Raw genomic sequence first — 16,680 nt, forward strand, 5'->3', positions numbered from 1 at the left:
AGGGAGACCAAGGATGTCGGGGTACACAGCATCAGCATAGAGGTCCTCCATGAAGGCAGACTGGATTCCTCCTGACTGTTAAGATCAGGTTATGTGTGTGGTTGGTGGGAGAGGCACTTCTGTGGTTTGAGTTTGGGTTCTCATGAGCGTGACCCAGTGTTATTGTTGATGGATACACAGAAAGGCACAACGTTCATTTGCCTGGCTCCAAGGTCATTACAATAGCCAGCAGCAAAGTTAGAAGATAAACTGAAGCCTGATTTCCAGACAGAAGCCTTTCAGGGACTCCAGATGGCGAGCTAGCCGCGGCCGGCCTTGTCTGACTTAGGAGTGGGCCGTGCCAGGCCACTCCCAGCCGCTCTGCTCCACATTGTCTGTGACCAGAGCTTTCTGGCGCGGCCTCCACCTGACAGCCCTTGCTTTGGGTTAAAAAGGAAGTCATTTGACTGACCTGGCAGGAAGGTCTCAGTTTCAGGGCAAAGACCATCATTGCTACCTGAGAAACTCCAAAGTTGCTTCCTGCAGCGAGCCGGTTCTCAGCAGACGCTCCTTCAGCTTAGGAGGAATGTGATGACGGGTCAAGATTTTTCCCTTGCCCAGCGCACATATCTTGTACTCTGCGTGTCCTTGAGGGCATGGCCAGGATAAGCCAGCTAAGAGTGGACACATGGGCCTGAGAGGGCGGGCTTGAACCTGCCTCAGCAGTTCAGGGAAGGTTATGTCCTGACCTAACCCTCTCCGCTTTATGGTTGTCCCAGTTTCTTCCTGTTTTAACAGCACCATTCTGCCACCACGATTCCTGATGCATGTTTCGGAACTTGTTTGTCGGAGACAGTGTTAGATGTTGTGTCTTACAGGAGATTTCAGCACACAAGTCCACGACATGGGCGGATTTAGTAGAGCCTTGATCTCAGGTGCCCATTAGACACACAGACAGGACAACAGGGCTGCCGTCACTGTGATGCCAGCAAGGTGCAACTAACTGCCCAGAAGTGAGTGGGCCATCTCATTTGAAGAGGCGAGACGTTGTTCTCAGCAGGAATGGTCAAAGGAGGTTTTGCAATGCGGCACGTGTTGGTGGGAGCTATGGATTCTCAGGATGCATGAGTCTGGCCAGAGCATCCTTGTTACAGCCTTCTCCACTGAGCCCTGTCAGTAATGGAGAATGCAAAGTTTCTGGGCGTCAACAGCACCAAGAGAAAAATCTGTCGCAGTGAAAAGGAGGGCAAGCCAGATTAGGTAGTCATATGCTATGGAGAAGGGAGAGGCCAAAGGGTCTGCAGGAATGTGTGAATGAGAGAGTGTTCCTGGATCAGCGGATTTAGTTAGATGGGAGGCAAGGAATGGAAACTTTAAGGAAAATTATGGAAACTCTTTATTTGTTTTTTTTTTAATTAAAAATAGATATTTTTTCATGCAGTATATTCTGATTATAGTTCCTCTCTACCAGCTTCTTCCAGAACCTCTCCACCTCCCTACCCACCCAAATCCATACCTTTTCTTTCTCTCTCTCATTAGAAACCAAACAGGTGCCTTAAAATAATAAATAAGTGAATAAATAAAATAAGATAAAATAAAAAAAAATTATAGAGGCTCTTGAAGATCATGTTCAAGATCTTGAAGTGTCCCGAAAACAGCAGGAGGCACAGAACATATCATTCTTTTCTTAAAATTTAAATTGAAAATGCTATGTGCTTATTCTGGGGACAAACTAAAACTTGAAATCAAGGAAGAAATTGGGAGTCTTTAATCTCAAAGGTGACAAAAATCACAGCCGTTTGGAGGGAAGGTGAACCCGAGATTGGCTCCCTGGCCCTGCAGCAGCAAGGTGCCACAGGGGGTCCTGCACCTGGACCCCATGATCGAGTTCCTTTCAGAAACAAAGCCAGTGAGGAAGATGGAGGAGGCAGAGAGTGAGGGAAACCCAGATAAGACAACCACCCTGCCCTCCTCCTGCTTAAAACAACAGTAACAGCTTCACTGAAGGGCACTGGTTTCACTTGTTCTCAGGGCCCACCCCTGCCATGTATTAAACACCAGCTGCATCAGTCGGTTTCTAAAGTTGAAACTTGACCTCTCTCCCTTCGTCATCCTGCTTTATTCTCCAAGTTTGCTTAGGAAGACGAATGTTTACCCTGGGTTATTGTGATACCAGGAGAGACCACGAAAAGGTGGATTTATTTCACAGACACATATGCTAAGCTGTGAAGGCATCAATGCACCGAGTTGGTTTTTGAAGCTTCGTGTTTGCCTGAACTTGTTTGCTCTGAATCGGTTGCCTCAACTGATTTGTCAAGTTCAGGAAACTTAGATAGAGGTTTGACCTCCTTCCTTCAACAAATGCTGAGCATCTTTTAGGTTTGGGGGTTCTAATACTGAAAAACACAATCTCTGTTTTGTTTGTTGTGTTGAGCTTGCAACCTAGGAAGGAAGGACAGATAAATAGATAAGCCACTGTCTGTGAGTCAGAGGACAGAAAACGCCGTGGCCACTGAACAAGCAGGAAGGGGGACATGGAGCAGGGGATTGCCCGAATTCTCTCTCTGGTGAGATGGCATTTGAGTCAGGACCTGAAGAAGATGAAGCAGGCACCTGGGTGTCTTTCTGGGAGAACATCCTCTAAGAGCAGGGGGCAAGCACACAAACCACAGGCTGGATGAGTCTTGAGCACTCAGGAAGTAGCAGAGGTCACAGGTCAGTGCAGGGTCAGCACAAAGATAGATAGCAGAAGTAGGGGGGAAGTGGGACTGAAGGACTGGAGATGGCAGAGTAGGGGGGAAGTGGGACTATAAGAGCGGAGGAGTTCATTTGCAAAATCCTTTTTTTCCAGGAAGTAAAAGGGGATCTCAAATAAACAAATAACCTTATCTAATTTTTTCAGTTGCTAATTTAAACATAGTGTACTCAGATTGCTGTTTGAGACACATCACAGTGTCCTGCTTCTGAGAAGGGCACAATCAGTGCTTTCCATCTAGGACTTTATTCATTCTTAGGAACTCCGCACCTTGGCCTCCTTTATGGCGGTGCCAATGATAAAGCTTGTGGCTTCATTTTTTTGGACTCAGTCTCATTAACATTATGAAGCCCAGGCTGGCCTCAAACTGACTGTGTAGCCCAGGTTGGCCTTGAATTTGCCCTTTTGTGTCTCCACCTCCAAGTCTAGGAGAAAGCTGGGGTGCTCAGTGGGTTAAAGGCTGCTCAGGAATGTCCCTTCTTTGTGCCTGGCCCAGGGACACAGGGCTGCTTTGTGTTGGTATTGGGAGCAGGGGAGGTACCGGAGGACATGCTGGAGGCGGCAGATGGGGACAGTCACAATTGTCCTTTAAAGCTGTGACTCTCACATTCCCACACAGAGTAAGAAAAGTCTTTCTCGGCATGAACAGATGTTCTGTCCACATGAGGAGGAGGTTGTCGATGGTGCCAGGGCCCTTCCCATGACAGCCACAGCCACCAGACTGTGAGGGGAGCCCCCAAAGTGACCCTCTCCCTTTATTTTCAGCTTGTTCTCCTGCTTTCTGACTGTACAATCCTGTCCCTGACACCGCATTTTGTAAATACAAGTGTCTAGCAACCCAAGCGTAAGAGGATGGAACACCCACACCCACGTAGCATCTGAACTCTAGCTGACAGCCCAAATAGAAAGCTGTCAGCGGTGGGCGGGGAAGAGCTCTAGATTCAATAACTTAGCAGGTCTAGATGTATGCTAGCCTTACATTTGCAAGAGGCTTCATAGAAAATGTTGTTGCATTCCTAAAGGAGTGCTTTTAGAGGACTGTGCATGTGAGATGAGCAGCTCTAGGCACTGGGGGTACAGCAGTGAGTTATAATACCCCAGGCTCTTGCTCTCCTAGGTGATATCTCCTGGTAGGGTATAATTTAGTCACTCATGCGATTCATGAGATGTGTTTGTCTCACCATTTCTGACACATGGCAGGGTGGTCCTTCCTGGTCTTCTGGTCTTCAGGCTGGTCAGGCGAGAACATCAGTACAGTGCAGCATTTCCAAGTTAGAGCAGTTTTTCTGCGGCATCCATCTTGCCCCTGTCTTCCTTGTAACCAGCAGTATTTCAAGACCGGTGCTCTGCTCTGTGTCTGAATGAGGGAGCAATGGAGGTGTGGGACAAAGCCTTTGACGGGGTCTCCGTGGAGGTGCAGTGTGAGGAAAGAATGCAACTTCATTCCTGAAAGCCGCTAAGATTCTTGACGTGAGTGTGTGTGTGTGTGTGTGTGTGTGTGTGTGTGTGTGTGTGTGTGTGTGGTATACGAGTATGCTCAGGCCCTCAGAGGTCAGAGGGCTATCAGAGCTCTTGGATTTGGGGTTAGAGGGGGTTGTGAGCTACCTGTTGTGGGTACTGGGAACTGAACTCAAGTCCTCTGTAAGAACAGCATGTGCTCTTAGGCTGCTGAGCAATTTTGTCCAACCCAGAAAGGCACTGAGCCTCTGAGTCAGTTTGATATTAAGGCATCTGTAAAATGCTGTGTTGTAACAGAAGCAGCACGTAGAGGCAATTTGAGATTTTAAACACAGCCACAAAGAACAGTTTTGAATCATTTGTCCATTTCCATCTTAAGGGATCCCTGCGTGCGAAGGGGTTGAAAAAGCAAACAAACTGAGCCAAATGAAGGTATGAAAATCAAGGAGCCCATGGGCACAGAACTGGAGCCTGGAAAGCTGTTAGTGGAGGGCTTGGCCAGCAGGCACAAACGCCTGGGCTCCATCCCCAGAACTGCCGATAGCCAGGCACAGCGGTGGTGCAGGTGGTTCAAGGCTGGTCCGGGATAGACGAGACCTTATCTTAAAACCCGAAACCCAAACAAGCACAGAAACGAGATAAAAACAACCCGACAAACAGCAAAAACAAAACAAAACAACAAAAACCCCAAAACGAACAGATCCAAATGCTAATTTATTGAAAAGATCACTCTCATTAGGAAATGATATAAAGTCCGACCATGAAGGAGAATAGAAAATACAAATTATCCATATCAAGAATTAAAGAGAAAAATATCAGTGGAAATCGAAACGGGCAGAAAACATTGGAAATGCTCATTTATGTTAATGTGTATAGAAAACAATAGAGGTCCAGCCCCTGTTTGGTTTCTCCCAGGTCTGTGGAGGAATCTAACAACCAACTGAGGATCTAAACTCAGGGGTATTGAAAGAATCTGAGCACACTGAGTTCGTTAGTCCATTCGCTTTATTCTTCTCAGTCAATTCTATCTACACAGTTTCTTTTCTATTCTCACACTTAGCTCCTCTCTCTCTTCTGATGTTCCCTCATTATTCTACCTAGTTCTTCCCATCTCCCTTCTCCTCTTTATTCCCCCAAGTGTGTGTGTGTGTGTGTGTGTGTGTGTGTGTGTGTGTGTGTGTGTGTGTGTATCTCCATTCATTAACAACTTGTTAGTAAAAACTACAAAGTCAACTCTCAGGGACAACCATTTTGGTAAGAGTCCCACTTGGCAAAGACTTGGTTGGCTTGATTGGTGACTGACAACAGCTGTAGGTTGTCAAAAGTTCTGGCTATCTCTTAAAGGGATAGCTACAAGGATTACAATGGAAGAAATTAAACCAATGAGAGATTTAAGGAAAAGGCCAAGAAGACATGTACTTTTTTATGTGATTAATAATATACAGACATGGTTACTCAGTTAACAGCCTTTTTCTGTTAGTGACCTGAATCTCAGGACCTATATATAATTGGTCTACTGAGCCCAAAATCTCGCATTAAAAACTGGTGTAGAAATAAACACAAAGTGTTAATTGTTACTTGAATCAGAGTGGGGGAGGTGCCGGTGGAGGAAGCTTAGGGCAACATAAGTGCTATTGATCTCTAGAAGGACTGAGATATGACAAGGCCAGGCACCTGCAATTCCGCTCTGTGAGTGTTCTATGAGGACACTTTGTCTGGCCAATTTTGCCTTGTCAGTGGCTAAGGATGAAGAACAAGACCTCTAAGTGTCTACAGTCCATATGGAACAATAGACCTAGTTATGAAGCATATTTTAGTATGTTTCTAATCATAAAAATTGTGCAGTTAAATAAGGAACCATCTTCTTGACTATCCACAACCATGTGTGCCCATAAGATTGAGATGCAATCATGAGATTACATGTACACATTACATGGAAATGCATGGTAAATGGGGGAGATATCATCATGCCTTGCATGATGGTTTCCTCCAACAGAATCCTTGGTTCTGATAGGTTGACCTTCTGAACACTAGTTGTCACCTGCTGTATACTCCCATGGTCTTTTGCTACGAGCAGCTCTCAATAAACGTGTTAAAATCTTCAAAGAGACCTCTGTGTGTGTGTGTGTGTGTGTGTGTGTGTGAGAGAGAGAGAGAGAGAGAGAGACAGAGAGACAGAGAGACAGAGACAGAGACAGACAGAGACAGACAGACAGATAGACAGAGAATTTGTATATAGTTGTGTACTGCATACATTTGGAGGCTTGAAGTCCTCATTGAGTGTCTTTCTTTCAGCGCTTTCTACCCTTGATTTTTGAGGCACAGTCTCTCACTGAACCTGAAAGTCATCAATTTTGCTGAGGTGGCTGGCCAGTGAGCTTCAGGGATCTACTGATTTCTGCTATCTCCACCTCCAGTGCTCAGCACTACCATAGTCTTTTTCTTTGGGTTCTGGGGATCTGAACTCAGGTCCTTGTCCTTGCTTGCAGGCACATGATCAACTGAGTCATTTTCCCAGCCCACAGATTTCTTTATAGGCATAATTTAACCAAACTGATGAAAGAAGAAATGATCAGTATAGCTGATATTTACATAATAAATTGAACTCATTGTAAAACAAACAAACACATAAAACCTCCCCAAGAAATTTCCCTTGATAAATGGGTCCATTTTGGGTTTTCAAGACTACCTCTGAAGAAAGGAGCCATCAAGACCTTATTTAAATTCATTTAATTCTATTTAACATTACTGTCGGACACAGTTCTGGGTACCTTATGAGTCATGCTTGTCAGAGGTGTGTCCTGGAAGGACACAATAAGATGAAGGAGAGCAACCAGAATACTTGTTTCTATAATATATGCGAGATAGAATGTCGGCAAACTGTTCTCCCCCATTGGTGACAGAAGTTAGCTGGCAAATAGAATATTCTTTACAATGTAAACTGAGGGCAGGCTCTCAGCTGGGGCCTCCCTCTCACTGTCTGCGGATTAGGGAGCACTTGTTAACCTGGCATTCCAGACAACGCTGCTGCAGATGTTTCTCTGCCGTGACACTGGCTCACTTTCAGCCGGTCAAACTCATGCAGTCTGTTCCCCTCTATCTCTACATTTCAAATCTCAGGTGCCCTTCCGATTTGTCTAATTTTTGTCTTTTTTTTTTTTTTTTATAAACTTTTATCATCTTGTATATTTCAGGGACTTAATATCTTTTTTAAAAAAGCCTTTCTTCTTAGATTTATTCTTTGGCAATTTCATGCGTGCGTGTGTATAATCCATCCTGCTCACACTTACCTCTTTGCCTATCGCTAATGTTTTTGTGTATAGTCCATGATTAGGTCAACATGGAAGGCGAGAAAGGAGCTGCCCTGTGTCTCCAGCTCCATTCCCACTGGTATCAGGGTTTCCAACTGGAAATCAACAAAAGCTTTGGCTATCTGGCCATCCATCCGCATGGAAGTGACTAGTACAGAGACATAAGTTATTACAGTGCAGTTTTGTGACCTTTGAGAAGTAGATTGATTGGCCATTGATCTGACATGATAATTTTTGATGACTGTTTCATACAGGATTGGTTGAAGAATTTCCATCATTTACTGAGGCATTTGTATTTTCTCTGTTCACAATGTAGTTTTGGGTCCTCATGAGTCTTCAGCAATTATTTCAGGTACTTTGTTCAGACGGAGAGGGGCGGATATGTACATTATATAAGACTTCTGTAGGTCCTACCTTAACTCTTTCGTTGCTTGGCCAGTATATGAGGTAATGATGAATTTTATAATTGTGCTTCTTAAATGATAATGATGGTAAACTTGATTTTTTATGGAGCTGTGACTAATCTCCAAGCGCTCTGTTTCCAGAACCACCTGCCTCCCGTCTCAACCTTGGCGACTTCATCACTTTCCATTTTTGGCTCGTATCCTGTAGTGATCAAGGGCTGGCTTGAAAACAGAACTGCCACAGAGCATCATTATGAGCGCTGATACCATTCTAAAAATAAGCGAAATAAGGGTCCGTGCTTCTAACCATAGAAAAACTATGACTAAGGCATTGTAAGCATCTGGCAGGTATGGTGCTCAGTGACACAGCAGGTATGAGGAAGTGGGAGAAAAAACTTTCCTGTCTGCTGTTTTCTTCTAGACATCCAGTATCTTGTCCCTGCATGGGCAGAAGTTGAGTGAGTGGCTTGTTGACACGATCGATCCCAGTTAAAAAGTTAAGCTGGAAAAACTAAGAAAATAGCATTTTTTTTAAAAATAAATACTATAGCTAGTATTTGAATTCTCAGTGCCTTAAATAGCATTATGAAATTTTGGTTAAGCCATGGATTATTAACCCTCTACTTTTTTTTTTCTTGGCAAAGAGAGAAAGATAAGAAAAGATGATGGGAATGAGTGTTTAATGGCCATGGTAAATGTCTTGAAGTAAAGATTACGAGGCAGAGTTGAAAGAGTAGGAAATAGTCGAAGAAGAGATTAGCAGGGACCTGCATCCGAATTGCCACAGGACATAGACAGCACTTTGGAAAGGGAGGCTCAGTAGCTGCGTGCTGGGAGAAGGCAGACGGAGGCTGCAGAATGTGTGCTGTTGAATGGGGTAGAAAGATAATTAGAGGTAACAGTTTCCACCGAGAACTGCATCCCTCTGAGGTCTCAGAGCGCTGTCCCATACCTTAAATATCAAGAGAATCTCACTTTTCTTCTTTTAAATAGGCTTAGTAGCTTAGTAAGGGATGTGCTGTCCTATTTATCCAGTGCTATGCAAGCAGAGGGATTATTTAGAAAGTTAATTATTTGTTTGAGAATCTAATTTAATCAGAATGTTTTAGCATATGGGTTTATTTACACTGTACAAATATATCTGAAATTCTGTTAACTCTAATGTATGATATTGAAGAATCAAGTACTTCTAACACTCAGATTCATGGCTCTAATAAGGCTCCCATTTAATGATTAATTTTGATACTGAAATTAATCAAAAGCCATTCAGCTATTCCTCTTCTGACCGTGGAAATTAGCCAAAACCTGCAGTTTACACTGAGGCAAGAAACAGACTCTGTTAATTTTGTGCCATTAAAAACAAAAAACAAAACAAACAAACAAAAAAAAAACAACCCATGTAGTTAAGAGCACTTGCTGCTGTTCCAGAGCACCTGGGTTCAGGTTCCAGCACTTGGGTCAGGTGGCTCACAGTCATCGGTAACTCCAATCCCAGAGGATCTGTTGCCCTCTCCTGACCTCGGTGAACATCTGCACACAGGTGGCATTAGTAGAGATACAGAGATCAATATATAATACAATATGATATATAATATAATAAATATATATACATATATACAGAAATAAATAGATAATAAAAATAAGGCTTAAAGAAAAACCATGTTGGAGCTCAGTTGGTGGATTGCTTGCCTGGGATGCAGGAGGCCCTGGGTTTGATCCCCACCACTGCATAAAACCAGACATAGTGGCACACACAGGTCTAACCTAGCACTGGGGAGGTAGAGGCAGGAGAATCAGAAATTCAGGGTCATCCTTGTCTATGTAGGCCAGCTTGGGCTACAAGAAATCTTCTCTCAAAATGAAAATAATGCAGTCATATTCATTCACTTCTGTTTAAATATTTTAAATATCTTTTCTTTCTGTACAGTTCCCGCCAGTTTTTATTGTCTCTTTCTTTATAGTTAGATTCTTTTTTCTCCTGTCTCCTATTTTCATTCTGAGAGTTAGAGATTGTTTATTAGTATTTAAACTTCAGGTATTTAAGTTTTGGGTTCCTTTTTTTTTTTTAAATCCCCTTCATCCACATTAAAGCTATAAAGCATATATTTGCTTTCTTTCATCTTTTGACAATGCTTTGATCATTTATCACAATAGCAAGTGAGCTGCAGTTGTTGGTCTGTCTTAGTTTTCATCGGAACTAGGTGATCCCATTCCCTCTCACTGGCTTTGCTCAGTTTTGTTTTGACTTTCCTTCTGTTACTTCTCCGCTGTTCTTTTCCTACCACAGTTTCTACTACTTGGTAAAAGGTGTTTTACTTTCCTCTCCCTGTTTGGGTCAGAGATGATAAACTTTCTCTCTCTCTCTCTGTGTGTGTGTGTGTGTGTGTGTGTGTGTGTGTGTGTGTGTGACTCACATGCCCTGGCACCAGTGTGGAGGTCAGAGGACAGCTTGCCTGCTGTGAGACGGTCTGTATGTCAAATTGCTCTGATTGGTCAATAAATAAAACACTGATTGGCCAGTGGCCAAGCAGGAAGTATAGGCGGGACTAACAGAGAGGAGAATGGAGAGAACAGGAAGGTGGAGAGAGTCACTGCCAGCCGCCACCACGACAAGCAGCATGTGAAGATGCCGGTAAGCCACGAGCCATGTGGCAAGGTATAGATTTATGGAAATGGATTAATTTAAGCTATAAGAACAGTTAGCAAGAAGCCTGCCACGGCCATACAGTTTGTAAGCAATATAAGTCTCTGTGTTTACTTGGTTGCGTCTGAGCGGCTGTGGGACTGGTGGGTGACAGAGTTTTGTCCTGACTGTGGGCAATGCAGGAAAACTCTAGCTACCCTTGCCGGATTCAATTCTGTCTTGCAACCATACCAGTTCTGGGGGTTGAACTCTGGTCACCTGGCTTGGCAGTAAGTGCCTATATTCATTCACCACTTCTCTGGCCCTGACGATGAACTTTCCTACTTCAATAACACTGTAAGAGGGGATGAAACAAAAGAACATTCTGCTTTTTCATCACATTAAATAGGAAGGAATTCTGGATTTTAGTTTGTCTTTTTTAAACAAAACAAAACAAACAAAAAACCCACAAAAAACAAACAAAAAAAAACAACAACTGTGTTTAGTCCCGGTGGACGGCCCAACGTAGTTTACTTTCCCAATCTATGCTACTTTGACTTTCTGTGTTTTGTCTACACAGATTCTTGGGGAATTGAAATTGTGTTTTTGGTTGTCTTTTTATGTGACTTGTTCTTCAGCTTAAGTCCCTTGTGAGTTCAGGACTCAGTAGTTCACATCAGCTGTGTTAACTGAAACTGCTATCCGATGTACTGGCTCCCTCACCAGGAAAATCTGCACCCAAATCTCCTACTTCTGGGAGGGTAATGCTGATATCAAATTGGACCCAGTGGGAAGGAGTGAGGCCGGGTGACCAAAGCCCCTCTAGGGATGGAGGTAGGAATTACATGTTCCCACTAATAAAAATAGCCTTTGGTATTTGATATGGAGTTGCTGAAGCAATAGGAGAGCCCCAGAGGAGCCACCCAGTTAAAGCGAACCATATTGAATCTTCTTTGTAAAAAACAAGGAGCTTCAATCATTTTGTGCTGCAAGGAATAAACACAAGCGGCCCAGAATTATTTTTATAAGTAATCTGCTTTTAAGAAATGAAATACATATGATAGCTTGTAGCCTTGAGATTTGCTTAAACTTTGTGTGGGCGTGTGTGTGTGTGTGTGTGTGTGTGTGTGTGTGTGTGTGTGTGTGTGAGAGAGAGAGAGAAAGAGAGAGAGAGAGAGAGAGAGAGAGAGAGAGAGAGAGAGAGAGAGAGAGAGAGAGAGATGGAGGTAGAGTCTGGTGGGGCAGAGGGTGGAAGCCAGCATGTACAGGCAAGCTGGAGTCTTCAGAGATGCCTGTGCTGCTTGCCCCAGCCTTCGCTGCTTAGGACCCTGGCCACAGTTGCCTGCTTCCTTTTAAGATGCTGGAAGTTGGTACCTGAGCTTAGCCCAGCTGGTTCTGCTTGGCTTGGATGTTTTTCATTTCCATTTGTTACTCAGGGCCATTTGCAATAGAAATTCCTTCTCAATTTCCTTGTCCGTCTTTTTCTTATTTCCTGCCTCGACTGTGACATTGGTTGGACTGATCTGCCAGCTAAAGGGTCGCAGACTCCGATTTGGGGCAGGGCCTAGAACACAACCGTGTTCAGCAGTGTTGCTTATGGTCAACAGTTTCCACAGTGGCCGTTGCTGCCGTTTACTATGGTGTCAACCCCTTGGTCACCCTGTCGGAGTAGGGATCCAGGTCCCCATGCTTGCTGGGCTAGAGTGTTCTCCAAGTCCCTTAGCAGCAGGCCCAGCTCCTATGGTAGCAAAGACAAGGCTTCCTGTTGGTGAGAGGAGTTCTCAGTGTGCATGCGCAGGTTAAACTGGGATTAGTGCTCCTCATGCGTCTTCCTCACTTTGGCTATGACGGTGAGAGTTTGGATTCCAGATCATTCTATTGTCCTCCCTTGCTGTATTTTTATGGAGCCTGGACTCCTTCCTGTAGATTTTGTCATTGTATAATTTGTACACCGGCTCAGTTTAATCTAACCCCGAATTATGTAACCCAGGGGAGTGGTAACTAGTTTTTACTGCATTGGAAGCAGCCCATCCACCAGCCTTCCAGTGTTACTGTGACCAACTGAGAGCAGCTGGCACCCAGAGCCACCCGGCTGCAGGAGCTGCTGCTGCGCCTCCAGGAAGTCCACGCCACTGCAGCCACAGTGACAGATCCCATCTGGCTAGAACACTATTCCATGAAGGTTATTGCATGGGCATTAGGAAAGAAGCCTAATCTTGCATCAGGGCACAGGATGTGCTATGTGCAAGAGTAAAATCAAAACTCCATTCAAATCACTGCAGCGTGTCTGTAGCATTTCTTCCACTCTCTTATTTCATCCACTCTTAGTAGGAAAACTGTTTTTCTCATTTCTGAGATGAAGTAGCAGTCCCTGTCCTCAAGTCTCCACACTGAAGATCAGATGCTTAGGCATGAGTTCAGGCTGCCATAAATTACAAGTTTGCAAACTTAACCTTATTTTTAAGAATTATTTGTGTGTATGCCTGTACATGGGTGAATGCACCACAGCCTGTATGTAACAGTCAGAGGATAATTTGTGGGAATCAGTTTTCTCCTACCATGTGGGTCCCAGGGATGGAACTCAAGTCATCTAATTTAGTAGCAAACGCCTTTCCCTACTGGTTCATCCTGTTGGTCCCAATCAGTTTGTCTTTTTAAAAATTAATTTTCATATCCTCTTGAATAACATTCTGTTACTTGAATGCTACAGTATAAAACCACGTCTGTCATAGGATTAGAGAACGCTAGTAACTTTTTGTTGATAAGTAACTTGAATTTTTATGTTTTGTTTTGCATGTGCAGAAAGAAAACCAGCTTGTCACTTAACTCTGGAATCCAGTTTCAAAGCAGTTTTTGTGGAGATGTGGGCTTTGCAGATGTTTAGGGGATGTAAGGAATGGCAAGTGTCACTCCTCTGGGGGTGCAATCTGCAGCCCCCCCCCCAAAGACTTTGCCCAGCATCAGCTAGCATGGTGCCCTGCGTCTGGGTGCCGGATCCCTGAAGATTGGTCCATAGACTCAGACAGCGGCCCCTTGAGCTGTCTTCCGGCGGAAGCTCTGCGTGGCGGTGCTGTACTTGGTCAAAACGATAGCAGGCCACTGCTCTCACCAACGCATCTTGTGAAAGAAGCAAAGCTTTCTTTTACACTTGTGTTTTTGCACCAGACAAAGTCCTGTCTACTTTCAGGGCCATGTATCTGAATAAGACAGCTAACCCTTGCACGCCTTAATCCCAGCACTCGGGAGGCAGAGACAGGCGGATCTCTGTGAGTTCAAGGCCATCCTGGTCTACACAGTGAGTTCTAGCACAGCCAGGGCTTCACAGAGACACCCTGTCTCAAACTGCCCCCCCCCAAAAAAAATTAAAAAATATCGCTACCCTTTTCAGTTTTAATAAATCTTTTGTATCAGTGAGCAACCTCTTTTGTTGTGTATTTATGGACCAGCTGACTGTTAGGAAACGAGAATGGCCTCTCTCACCTCTTGTGTCTATGATTCAGAGAAGTCTAACTACGTAAACAGGTTCAATGGAGATGTGTAAGATCCATCATCACGTGAGGAAATGCTCGTTAAACCCACTCGTCAATGCTTTAATATACACATGGCATATATCACCCACCTTCTATAGGAGAGCTTGCAGGGTTTGGTCTGTTATACTGTCCTAGTATGTATCTTATGCTTGACAACGTCAATAAGACAGCTGTAATTAAACAAGGCCAGGATTAATCTTATAGGCTGTTATATATTAAAAGATTATAGAGGTGGAGGGTGGATGTTTTCATATGCTTTGCCTACAGAAAACATCGTGTACTTGCTCTGCCTTGCAAGCGGGGAAAGTCTGTATTTACAGCTTTGCGGGCGTATTTTATGTGATCTAAGAAACACAGGCTAACTGTTTGCTTTAGCGGTCAGACGTTAGGTTTGGTGCTGAGTGACATGGGCTGGACTCTCCGGGTGCGCACCGTTGGGCAAAGTGGCTGTCAGGCATGGCGCCCGCGGAGCAGCTGGGCTGTGTGCAGGTGCAAAGTGTGCCGCAGAATCCCACCAAGGAACCGGAAAACCTTTTGCTGTTCATTTTACACCAATGGCACGTAGAAATGTTAGTATTTTGGACTGGTTGGATTAAATAAAATATCAGTTGCAGTTGAAACTTTCATATATGGTTATTATGAAATTTTTTTTCATTTTTTTCATTTAATTTGGTTATTATGAAATTTACATGACATGTTTGCCTAGCTCCTTCAACTAATTGTATGCCTGATTTTTACTGAGGCGGCTTGTGCTTTCTGGAAACATTAATTATTAATGTATGACATTAAAATTTCCTTTAGAGCTACTTCAAAGGTTTGTTCATCTCTAAGAGGTTTCATTATAAAAAGTCAGTTTTAAGTTCAGGGTGTATGGAAAGGAGGCATTCTCCTTAGGGATGAGCGCCGCCTTGTGGATTGTGCCTGTATAGCAGCTTATTTTCTTGGCTGTTAAGACCTCCATTGTGTAGTAGATGTTTAGGGGTGGGATGGAGGAAAAAAAAGAAAAAAGAAAAGAAAACCCCAAGAGAAAGACAGAGATGGTCTCTGCTCTGAGATATCTTTCCCTATAACTGTCTCATCTCGGCTCTGGGACATATCTCCTCTTGTGGAGAAGTTAGAATGTCAGGCTTTCTTTGATTTTTTGTTCGTTTGTTTTGTTTTTCTTCCAAAAGTTTCTAATTAAGGTTAAGAAAATACATTGTAAAAACAATACTTTTCCTATGAGAAACTCAGGGGTTTAAAAGCCATTAATATGGATAAGTAAGTATCCTGAGATAAATGAGAACAAACGTTATATAGAGAGGTCACGTTATATTTTGTCAAGGGTTGATTTTAGAGCTGGTAATTGTGGTACACAAATGTAATTCCAGCACTGGAGATGCTGAGATGGGAGGATTTCTACAAGTGCAGGTTCAGCCTGGACTGTTTAGAGGGACCCTGTTTAAATGCAAAACAACACAAAATAGAAGGGACAGAGTCGTTTTGGAGACATAGTTTCTAAAAGAAGACATGCACGACTAAAAGACTCTGAGTCATGGGTTTCTTGTTTCTTACCATCTTCTTCGATACACGTCATAGGAACACATAAAGATTAATTATTCGGTTCATATCTCTTTGCCACCCCATTTCATATTCAAAGCCTGTCAAAATACCTACTGGGTCACTGAGATCTTAATGATGACAACAGATAAATGTCCTATGATTTGGATTACTTCAGCCCAAATCAGTAAAGCCGGTAGGTTATGATATTGAACCAACCTGCTAACCAGTTCCTAAGGCCTTTAGCGCCTTCCCAAGTGTGGGCAAGAGCAGTTGCGGGCGCTCACACAGAATGGCTGATCAGTTGCACAGCTCTTAGTGTGTACTTGGCCTCCCATTCCTAAAATTGTACTTGACTTGTCCTTACTACCTTCTTTGAAGCCTCCCTGGGTTGTGAGAAGGCATTCTGATTGTGAAAATACATCACAAATAACAGTGTTTGTTGAACGACTAGAAAAAATGAAGGCACTAGCCAGCCAGCCCTGCCCTCAGGGAGGAAGCGGTGCCCAAGTCAGGCCATTAGCAAAAGGGGCCATTTCCCCAAGTGTGTGAGAGCTGAAATAACCCTTCCATTCTTATGAAAACATTGTCTACTGCTTAATAATTTAAGTATATGCATAAGCTTCTCTGGTGTGACAAGCTGCTAGAGCATTGTGTTTATGTTACGTGTCACTTCTCTTATTGTTTATTAGATAAATTAATTTCCTGACAAAGTGAAAAAAATCATTCTTTCTCCAGTTCATCTTTTAGATTTACAGTATTTGTTTTCACTAATTATTGCTCAGTTCTTGTTAGCACTTGCAGAAATCGGTTTTTCTGTAGCTGCCGGTAAGGGCTTTCACGACGAGAGTCTTGAACCCAGTATCCTGGTCAAAGGTGACAGCTCTCTTTGGCGTGGGTAGGGAAGTATCCATGCAGGGGGGTTTCCAGACTGTCTGCACCATCTCCCACAGTGTCCTTCCACATCTCTGTTCTTGTTTTCCCATTTTGGAAGCAAAGCAGTGAGCTGGAAAACACCTTGTGGATTAGCAGCGAGCACAGTCCCTTGGGAGCAGGGAGGGGGCACCTGGCCTCCTTTGAC

The 16,680-nt window shown here is 43.7% G+C and overlaps 1 protein-coding gene across 1 annotated transcript in view; it reads left to right on the forward strand.

Moving 5' to 3' along the window:
* Positions 1–16,680, forward strand: part of Tmem117 (transmembrane protein 117) — a 446,256-nt gene that overhangs the window by 18,887 nt on the left and 410,689 nt on the right. The gene's annotated exons all lie outside the window — the stretch shown is intronic.

The sequence above is a fragment of the Peromyscus maniculatus genome, chromosome 20 (assembly GCF_049852395.1).
Source record: "Peromyscus maniculatus bairdii isolate BWxNUB_F1_BW_parent chromosome 20, HU_Pman_BW_mat_3.1, whole genome shotgun sequence".
NCBI classification, from domain to species: domain Eukaryota; kingdom Metazoa; phylum Chordata; class Mammalia; order Rodentia; family Cricetidae; genus Peromyscus; species Peromyscus maniculatus.